Below are 10,660 nucleotides of genomic sequence, written 5' to 3' on the forward strand. Positions count from 1 at the left end.
GCATCCTCGTCATCCCCATCCCCGGCATCCTCGCCATCCCCATCCCCGGCATCCTCGCCATCCTCAACCCAGGCATCCTCGTCATCCCCATCCCCGGCATCATCGCCATCCCCATCCCCGGCATCCTCGCCATCCTCAACCCAGACATCCTCACCATCCCCAACCCAGGCATTCTCGCCATCCTCACCCCAGGCATCCTCGCCATCCCCAACCCAGGCATCCTTGCCATCCCCACCCCCAGCATCCTCTCCATCACCATCCCAGACATCCTCGCCATCCTCAACCCAGGCATCCTCGCCATCCGCAACCCAGGCATCCTCGCCATCCTCAACCCACACATCCTCGCCATCTTCAATCCAGGTATCATTGCCATCCTCAACCCAGGCATCCTCACCATCCTTATCCCCGGCATCCTCACCATTCCTATCCCCGGCATCCTCGCCATCCCCACGTAATAAATTACGTTATAAAGCACGTGGCTGTCGCTCTACTATTTACCGGACTTAGAGCCAAATTAGTAACTGCGTATGCACGCACCACGTATAAAACCCATGGGCATTTATGGGATAACCAGGGTTGTAGGGTCGTTTGGAGAGCCCCTGGATTTATGTTACTATCACAGGTCTGTAAAGCTGGCGATAAAAAATTAGCGAATTTAAAAAAAACAACGCCAGAATTTGTTGTATTTTTGTTGCTAATTAATTGCTATAATGACGATTTTGTTGCTCAACCCGATCGCTGAAAATCGCACGCACTTGCAACTTAGAGAGCAAAGCTGCTCGCGATTTACTCTACCGCTGTTGGAGTTATCATTAACAAGATTAGAGAGGCGAATATCACCTGCAATTATACTTATACGTTGACTGGACAATATGAACTTAAAAAGTCAAATTTATTAGCGATTGTTCACAAAAACCTTTGTGTTATTTAGTTTTTATGTACATTAATATTGCGTTTAATTTTCGTGAAATTTGATTTCAAGCTTTCTTTAAATTGTATTAATTGATGTAACAAAATAGGTGCAACCTATAAATATTGAGACATGATTTTGAAAAGTCAATTTAAATTTCAACTCAATAAAGTCTAATTTGTCGAAATGATATGACAGACTTTGGTACCAGTGACTTACTATTGAAGTAAACTAATAAAGATCTTATTCTTAGAAGAATAAAGTTTTGATTAGTATAAAAAAACTCGGATATGACGTTGCAATAAAGGTGAAAGTTTATTTTTAAGATGTCTCTTTAAGGCGCATAGACAGAGAACGTATAGACTATAGAGCGTTCTCTACAAATGTGAAATAGGTGTGGAAATGTGATAGATATACCGTATTCGTTGACGTTAGAAAGAGACAGCTATACGATTGCTTGTTCTCTCGAGTATTTGTCAATTTGGCTATATCTGTTTTCTGTCTATGGCTTAAACGATAGATTTGGCGTAGGATATGCTGATTGGAATTTTATGAAATTTTCTATGATCATAAAAAAGTGTGGCTCAACAAGTTTTGATACTTTACGTGTGAAATCTACTCCAAAACGTCGTTTAAGCGGTATAATTGTATAAAGTGGCAGTGATTATAGAGTAGCGTAGTTAAGACTGCACTCAAGTGTATAAAGTAGGTGTGTTCATGATAATTGTTTATATATAGTGAGGCTAGCGTAAGAGTCGGTGATGAAAATTATCATCATAATGTAGATGTAGGTAGCTTATTCGCTTCGCGTTTGATAATTGACGCGGTATATTTAATGTTTTTCAATTGTTGGAATTTTATTAACATTTTTGTTAGTTTTGTTTCTGGCCTGGAATCTTAAGAGTAACTAATCCATGACGTTTTTTAAGTACCCTTGTGTTTTTTGTATTAATTATTGCATTTGTAGATGATAAGTTTTAAAAGACAACTATCAAGTATAGTCAGTATTATTTTTTTTATTTACTTTATAATTTATGATGAGTGTTAAAATTTGATCCGATTTTTGTTTTAATGACATAATTTGTCCAGAATTGTTAGATAAAGATAATCTTTAAAGAATCATTATTGAATTTCATAGAATCGTATTAATTTAAATTCGAATATTTAAACGATTTAGCCGATTTAAATGGTAAATCTTGCAATTTACAAATAAAAAATACATGTTTATTTTGACAAGAAATTTGTGAATCCTAGTGATCGTGTTATGTTTTTGTATATATATGTATTTAATGTTTGTTTTGTCACCTCCAGTAATATTATGATAGTGTTTGCACTTTAATTTTATGTTTAGTATAATAATTGTTAAATTAATATAAAAATGTAGCAGGTCATGGAAAAGCGTATAATTATAATGAAATTATTGGAACAATCTAAAAGCAATGATGACTAATTTAAGTTTGGATCTTTTACAATTACTAAAATGTGTAAAAAACTGACACGTTTGAAATATCATGTCATTATAAGTTTCATCTCATATAAAGATGGATAACGTATAAACAAACAAACATTGAATTAAACACTATTCCGTGATTTGCACCTTAAAACAATGGATCTAAGATTCAATTTTAAAATACTCATTATTTTGTATTATTTTTATTTTTTATTATATTTTTTGACACAAGTATTAAATAATTCTTGCCAATGTTATTAGCGTACAACGATTTGTTTATTTACAATATTTCTGAGGCCTATTCGGTGTGCAATATTCTTTTTAAATGTATATTTTATTTGGCTGTACATATTAGGGCACGGTAGATATTATACGAATCGTGATTGGTTAAAATTGCATAACGCTCATTGGTTGAAATTTTCGCCTTTTAATTGTATTGTAAACGCCCTTTTATGTACCGACAGCACAATAATCGCACATATTTAAATTATTTAATATATAGAGGTAATGAATAGATTGACAAATTGTATAAGTCAAACAATTTTGTAACTTATTTTTATGTGGGTAGGTTCTACATTAGCGCGTGTAGATGAAGGCACAATCACTGTAAAAAGCCATTCTGGTTCACGTACTTGCCAAAGGTGGTATCGGTCAATTAAGGAAAGCTGGCATGTTCACAGTACTCACACTTATGCAATTTCACTTACAGTATGTTCAAAAATAAATGCGACTCTAGTTTCATTTTAGACTTGAATTGTAAAATGGTGCGTTGTAGATAAATATATGCAAATATAATTACATACTTATGAAAGCTCTCATAATTTACCTGTAAAATTATAATTTAAAAGTAAATCAATTGATGAAGTTAATTATTTATTCTAATAATAATCAATTGGATAAAAGTATTAATAATCATTCAATTATCAAATAATAATTAAATTTTAGGTCATAAAAACAATACAAATAACACGTGCGCTTACTCCCAACACACGGATGGTTGTTTTGATAATGATTTAAATAACGGGCGTTTTTTTAATAATGTGATAACTCTGATTATTAATTAGTAATTTGATTTTTGAAAAAAAAAAATGCCGATTTTAGTCAAAATTTATATTTTTCTAACAAGATCCTTATCATCCAAATTTCCACCTTAGTGAGAAAAATTGACATTTCTAATGAAAATGAACAAAAAATTAAATGATTTTATTAAATACTGTAAATAGTCTATAATTCTTCCATTTACTGTATCACAAAATTCTTCATAGATTTTTAGATATTCGTACTACACCAATTACATCACCCTGTATTTATAAACAATTGCAAAATATGACACATACATAGGCCGGGAGATACTGACACAAAATTTCGGGTCATTTGTAACAGGATGGCGGTCTAGAGGGGTCTTAGTACGCAATGACAAAAAGAAAAATGATGGTCAGAACGCTGGTACCGGCGGACTAGTCGCGTGGGCGTTAGTCACACTCGTCGGATAAATACCTAGCGAAAGTCCAACGATTTGTAACACAAAAATTTTAGAATTCACCGATAGCCCATAAAAAAAATGTAGGCGGTAGTGTCATGCCATACTTTTCCGGTGTAACTTAACCGACGCGATGCGTTGATTAAAAAAAAAAAACAATTCAAACATTTGTACCAGGCTAACGTTTGCACAGGTAATCATCATCGTGCAGACATTTACGAAAATCGCCATGCCATACTTTTCGGACGATTCCAAATGGCAAGCATACCGCCGAAAATCTGCAAAAAAAAAATTTTTTTCGCCAAACAATTTGTACCAGTATTGCATTTGGATTTTTGGAGAGTATTTGATAAAATGTGACCATTATTATATTTGCCATACTTCTAGTAGGGGGAAAAAGTGCTGCCATACTTGAAAATTAATTTATTCGTCACGTTTCAAAAATACGACTGTACAATACGTAAAATAATTTTTTACAGTATGGGATTATTATATTCTGTTTGTTTGTATACAATTCTACCTAGAAAAAAATATCGCAGATTGCAAACATGGGGCGGATGATTGTAAGACTTAAGCCAAAACGTAAAAAAAATTAAAAGAATTGGCGATTTGTACCAGTACGGCATTTTTGGAAAGTATATGATGCAACGTGACCATTATTATATTTGCCATACTTTTAATAGAGGGAAAAATTAGTACCATACTGCTACAAATCGTTCAAACTACGAATAAAATCTTACAATAAGAAAAAAATCTTATACACATTCGCCACCTCCCACAGGTATGGCATTATCACACTTCTATTTATAATCATTCAGGAGTTGTTGAAAAAAAATGTAGGGTGGTACAAATCGTTTGGCGAGAAAAAAAAATTCAAAAATTTGCAGATTTTCCGCGGTATGGCGACCATTTGGAATCGTCCGAAAAGTATGGCTTGGCGATTTTAGTAAATGGCTGCACGACGATGGTTACCTGTGCAAAAGTGAGCCCGGTACAAATGGTTGAATTGTTTTTTTTAAATCAACGCATTCACGTCGGTATGGCGGACTGTAAGTCACATCGTAAAAGTATGGCATGACACTACCGCCTACATCTTTTATAAGGGCTATCGGTAAATTCTAAAATTTTTGTGTTACAAATCGTTGGACTTTCGCTATTTATCCTACGAGTGTGACTAACGCCCACGCGACTAGTCCGCCGGTACCAGCGTTCTGACCATCATTTTTCTTTTTGTCATTGCGTACTAAGACCCCTCTAGACCGCCATCCTGTTACAAATGACCCGAAATTTTGTGTCAGTATCTCCCGGCCTAACATGTGCAATGTGTAAATGTGTTGACGTTCCAGCTCTTCTTAATATACCTATAAGGGAAGACGATTTTTATATAGATGGCGCTGAATACGTAAGCTAAATTTTATATAATGCTCATAAATATGATACTAGAACCCTTATTTTTTTAACAATAATATATTTGTCTTTACTTTATCGACGAAGTAAATAGATTCGCTTATTTTAAACTTAGCTAGCGTTATCATACGGTATAAAAATAGATGTAAAACTGAATTATTCGAAGATTTTTTGAAATTTAGTATTTGAGGGTAATCATAGAAATATGTAACACAGCGTAATATATCAATTTTTGCCTACACAAAAGCGTTGACGTTTATGGATTACATGTATAATTGTATACCACCTTAGACATGAACGAAGACAGTCATTAAAGGTTGACGGACACTAGGACGCATCGCAACGCAAAAAAAGTAACATTTTTTAAAGTCTGATTGCATTAGTTTTTGGTTAAACGTTGATAAACTCATACAAGATAAAAATGTTAAATCAAATTATGCTATTGTGAAATAGGATCAAAATCAGAACATAGGCTTCTGTTGCGGAATCTAGGGCTAGATACAAAATGGAATTTAGTCGAGCAGCGTGGAGAATTACCAAATATTCACTATTCAATAGTGAAAAGAAGTTTACAAAAATATTGCCCCCTCTCATAAAATATAAGTAATTTCGTTTCAATAACAGTTGTATCACGGACTGCAACTGTCTAGAATTCAATGTTTTTACGAATTTGTTGCGTGACGTTGCGTACGTCCTAATGTGCACCAACCTTTACATAGCACGTAGTATGAGCGAATTGTTATACTTTTGTAAACACGTGTTCGATATTCCGAGTTATGTTTTTTCTCACGTAAATATAAATAAGGGATAATGTCGTGCCATAGTGTATGCCTTGGCTTTGTTGGCACTTGTCAATTTTCATCAGTCAGTCAGTAAGCCAGCAAGGCAAGGGAGATTTTTCTACTCGAATGTTTTGATATCACTGTTTTGATTTGACTTTTTCGATGTAAGTTGTTTTGTAGTGATACGGCGCTTATTTTACGTGTTAGATAATACAATATGAATGCATGTTATATTGTGTAAGGGAATAAAATTATTTAAATTTGAATTGTATTTTTATTGTTTAGAATAATAGAAATCCACAAAAACTACTACCGGTTTCAGAACATCGTCAGGACAGATAATTGAAACCTTTTTTTTACGGGAAATGCCAAGGAAATGCCTTTACTTTACCTACAGATAATTTAAACCTGACATTTAAAATTAAAACTAATTTTCAATAATGGGCTGAAAACTGAAATAAAATGTCAGTCAAGAAGTAAATTTCCACGTGGCTTCTGTCGCCGGAACAAGAGCTATCGCCGAGTCATCTCCGCCGACTGATCTTTTGAATGTCACACATACCTATAGGTTACTGGAAGTGAACATAGAAACATTTTATTTATATAGTCTTAGATTTTATACCTACTGATGTCCTGAATTTTAACAATACGGATGTTATAAAGGCAATAGAATTTGATAATGAAGTATAGATACGGAATATTATGTAGGTAGTTAACTAAGTATTTTAACATTTAAAAAATAAATTCGATCATACCTCGGGAATCGAACTTGCGTCTTTCGTAGTACCTACCTTGGCAACAGTTTACATAATATTATTATCATCTATCAATCCATATAAGTTTCTTGTAAATGGTGTTACTTTACAATGCTTGCTTAGATATATATACTTACGTCAGCAATTGGCCGTAGGTATTATAATTTTTGAAACAACAAATTGTAAACAAGCTTTAAATAATAATGAATATATCCAGTACAGTATATCCATGTTCAGACACAGCCTTGCTCATCATAAGCTGAGAATTTCATTTGGCCAGGGAAATTGTACAGTTTTATAGTGCATTGTGAAGACGTGCACTAGTGATTATGGTTTAAATCAAATTGTTCTTAATAGAGAAATATAATATGATTGATGTAGTAAGTATTATCTTAGCGTATTATAGTTTTTATTAAAATAACTGGGCATTCATTGATACGTCGTCAAGTTTAATTAGCCCTTGTCGTAAGTAGAGGTAGGTACTCATATAAATAACTAAACAATATAATATTTTCATCTTCACCTCAATAATATATCTGTGTCTATAAGAACCTAAAAACAACCATAATAGGTAGGTACACCAAAATACTATTTATTAACGCTTCCCCCTCAGCGGCCGACCATCAAAAATTATTTCAACGAACAAAACAAAATGTAAATTTGAAAGGCTAAGCTATAGGTACCTATTTTAGTCACGTTTCTATATTTTAGCAACTATTCCCCGGAGACGCGGTGTCGCGGGCCGAAATAATAAACGAGGTCTGATGTATCTAATTCGTGGAAGACTTGATATTTTGATGCAATTCAATTATTAAATCGATAATCAATACTGACATATTATTGTGTTTAACGTAAGCTGATGATCATGAAGAAGCTAGGAATCCTTAACTATCTACAGTAGGCATATTTGCTCGTAGCTTTATTATAAAAGTAGAACTTTATTAGTTTATTTCAAAGAAGGACTCTACATTTATTTATTTATGATTTTCCAACAAAGGATACAGTCTATATTATTTTACATAGCTTATAATTGAGTACCATATTGTCTACTGCACCTTTAATAACAGGAAAAATACAACATTACCTACATAATATTATGTCAATTTGCTAGATTCTAGCTTGATTCTAGTGCATAGCCATTGTGAAGTATTTGATTAGCCATCGTATTTAAGCTGTTTGTCCTACTAATATTATAAATGCGAAAGTTTGTGAGGATGTATGTGCGTGTGTGTGTGTGTGTGTGTTTGTTACTCCTTCACGCAAATACTACTGAACCGATTAAAATGAAATTTAGCACACCTATAGAGGGTAACTTGGATTAACACATAGGATAGGTTTTATCCTGGAAATCCCACGAGAACAGGAACTATGCTGGTTTTTCTTTGAAAACGCGGGCGAAGCGGCGTGTGGAAAGCTAGTTATTTATAAATGTGTAATATTCTAATTGGAAATCACAAGTGGAAAATTAACCTCGTAAGCGAAGCCACAATATTTCAAGTTATCGCGTTACAGCTGTTCTCTACACAAATTTATCTCCTCCTATGTCTAATTTAATCTCTTGTTATAAATATTTTATTTAATAATTAAATTTACCAATATTGGTTCAGTCATTTTGTAGTAAAACTACAACATATAGTTACGGTATATAGTTACCATAGAATATTGTATCTAGGTACATCAGTAGACAAAGAAAATCTTTTGATAAAAAAGCATATCTACTTATAGGTAAATACAAAATAAAGTTAGAATAAATTTTTGGATTAATAATAAGAACCCAAAATGAAAACAAACAATTCCATAAAAATAACATTTCATAGAACAACACAGAAGATATAAAATTCGGTGTTTAATTTAGCACGTAGCAGGATGCGTATTTCCGATAATTTCCTAGGGGAAGTCTGGCCCAGTGAAGCTGTCTGCCTCTATTTTTAATCAACCACGGTAAAATATGCGGTTTTAATATCATTTCTGTAATAAGAAAGGTTCATTTAGAAGATGGATTTTTGAGAATATCGTATCTTTAGCTTTTGAAAGTTATGATAATGTTTGCTAAAGTATTAATTTAATGAAATGCATGTACTTTTTAACAAATGCGATTCATATTAAAAAGGCGAAAGATTTATACGTTTTAAAGGGAATTATAGGAAGGTTATTAGGGAGTCTGAATTATTTAAAATGTAAGTAAGTACCTACTTGCAAATCCATAGAAGTATTCTCGTTATATGCTTACTTTTCTCTTGGCTCTAAAAACATTTTAAAAACACACATTGTTTTAGACTAGACTTCAACAACTTAGGTATGTCTGTAAAAAATTGTACGTGCACTGAATAATTTTAAATAAAACTCATCAATGGTTCAAAATGTCACCATGAATTTTCCTTATAGTTTTTTTGGGAATTAGTAACAAATATTGATTTAAACGGGAATCGAATTGATGACAAGACGTGCATATCGGAACCATTCGAGCGAACAATAGAAAAACGATGGTATTCTATCTTATATTGATTTCAATGTATTTCTTAAGACCATCATTTTCACGCTTTTTTGTTTAAAATAGAAAGGATTTCGATTGCATGACAAAATAGTAATTTTTAACGTTCCATTCTAGAAATTAAGATATTATACCTACCTATGCTATACAGTAGGTATACGTAATAGGTACACTAAACCAGACAACAAACAAACAAAATTTTACATTTTTCTTCTTTTATATTCACGAATTTTAGAACATTTTATTTTATTTACTAATCTTATTTTTTATAAATTATGTAAAATCTCCTACTACTTAAACTATATACAGGAAGTTTAAAACGGGTTTTATTATAATATTAAAAATAGAAACTGTTCTCTTGTAGAATAGCATCCTCGAGCAGGACATAAGAAATAATGACATGCCTTGAAACAAGAGTTTTATTTGCGGAGAGCACGCCACAAGTGCTTAGGTTGTTGTCTATAACGAGCTTAGCGATTTAAAAACATAAATGCTGCTAATCATATTATTATGTATTATTTAGATATTATTTATTACTATAAACGATACAGTTTCAAGTAATATATGGATGTATGGAATATGAATGTTGGTTTGTTACTCTTTCACGTGAAAACTGAACTGATTTTGATGATACTTTGCAGTGATGTAGCTCGAATGTTTCATATAATATATACATACCTAAGCTATAGAAATACGCTTTGTTTTTCTCGTTTGTAAAGCGCGGTACAGTACAGGTAGTAGGTAGGTAGGTATTTTATAATATTAAGACCACAACCTTAGCACGCAAATGTAGAACTGTGAGATCCTGGGTTCGATTCCTAAAAAAAGCCATTGTATGGCACGTAATGAAATGAGTCATGTAGAATATTAGATTATTAAATTTATTTATTCTACATGACTAAATATGCAAATCCGCTCCCGCTCGTGAATTTATTCCTACCCCTTTAAACCCTGTTGCAGTTTACTTAAAATGCGGTTTGCTGAGAAAAGCTGTGAGCTCATTGAAAAATTATAGCTTAGCGTTATTAAGATTCAGAGCTGAGTGCAATACGTGCAATAATAGTATTATTAATTATAGCGATTGGAATGAGTAGAAGTAAATCTATACGAAGAATTTCTATTAAGTATTGATCACGGCATTCATAAATGCCTAGATAATAGATTTGTTTTATTCTGAAACTTCATCATCACTACATAGTATAAAACAAAGTCGCTTTCTCTGTCCCTATGTCCCTTTCAATGCTTAAATCTTTAAAACTACACAACGGATTTTGATGCGGTTTTTTTAATAGATAGAGTGATTCAAGAGGAAGGTTTGAGTATATAATTTATTAGGTTATAGATAAAGCGGGCGATGCCGCGGGCGGTAAGCTAGTATATTATAA

Source organism: Colias eurytheme, chromosome 26 (genome assembly GCF_061535395.1).
Source record: "Colias eurytheme isolate Ceu_HAF_F1 chromosome 26, ilColEury1 Martin Lab GWU primary, whole genome shotgun sequence".
Classification (NCBI taxonomy): Eukaryota; Metazoa; Arthropoda; class Insecta; order Lepidoptera; family Pieridae; genus Colias; species Colias eurytheme.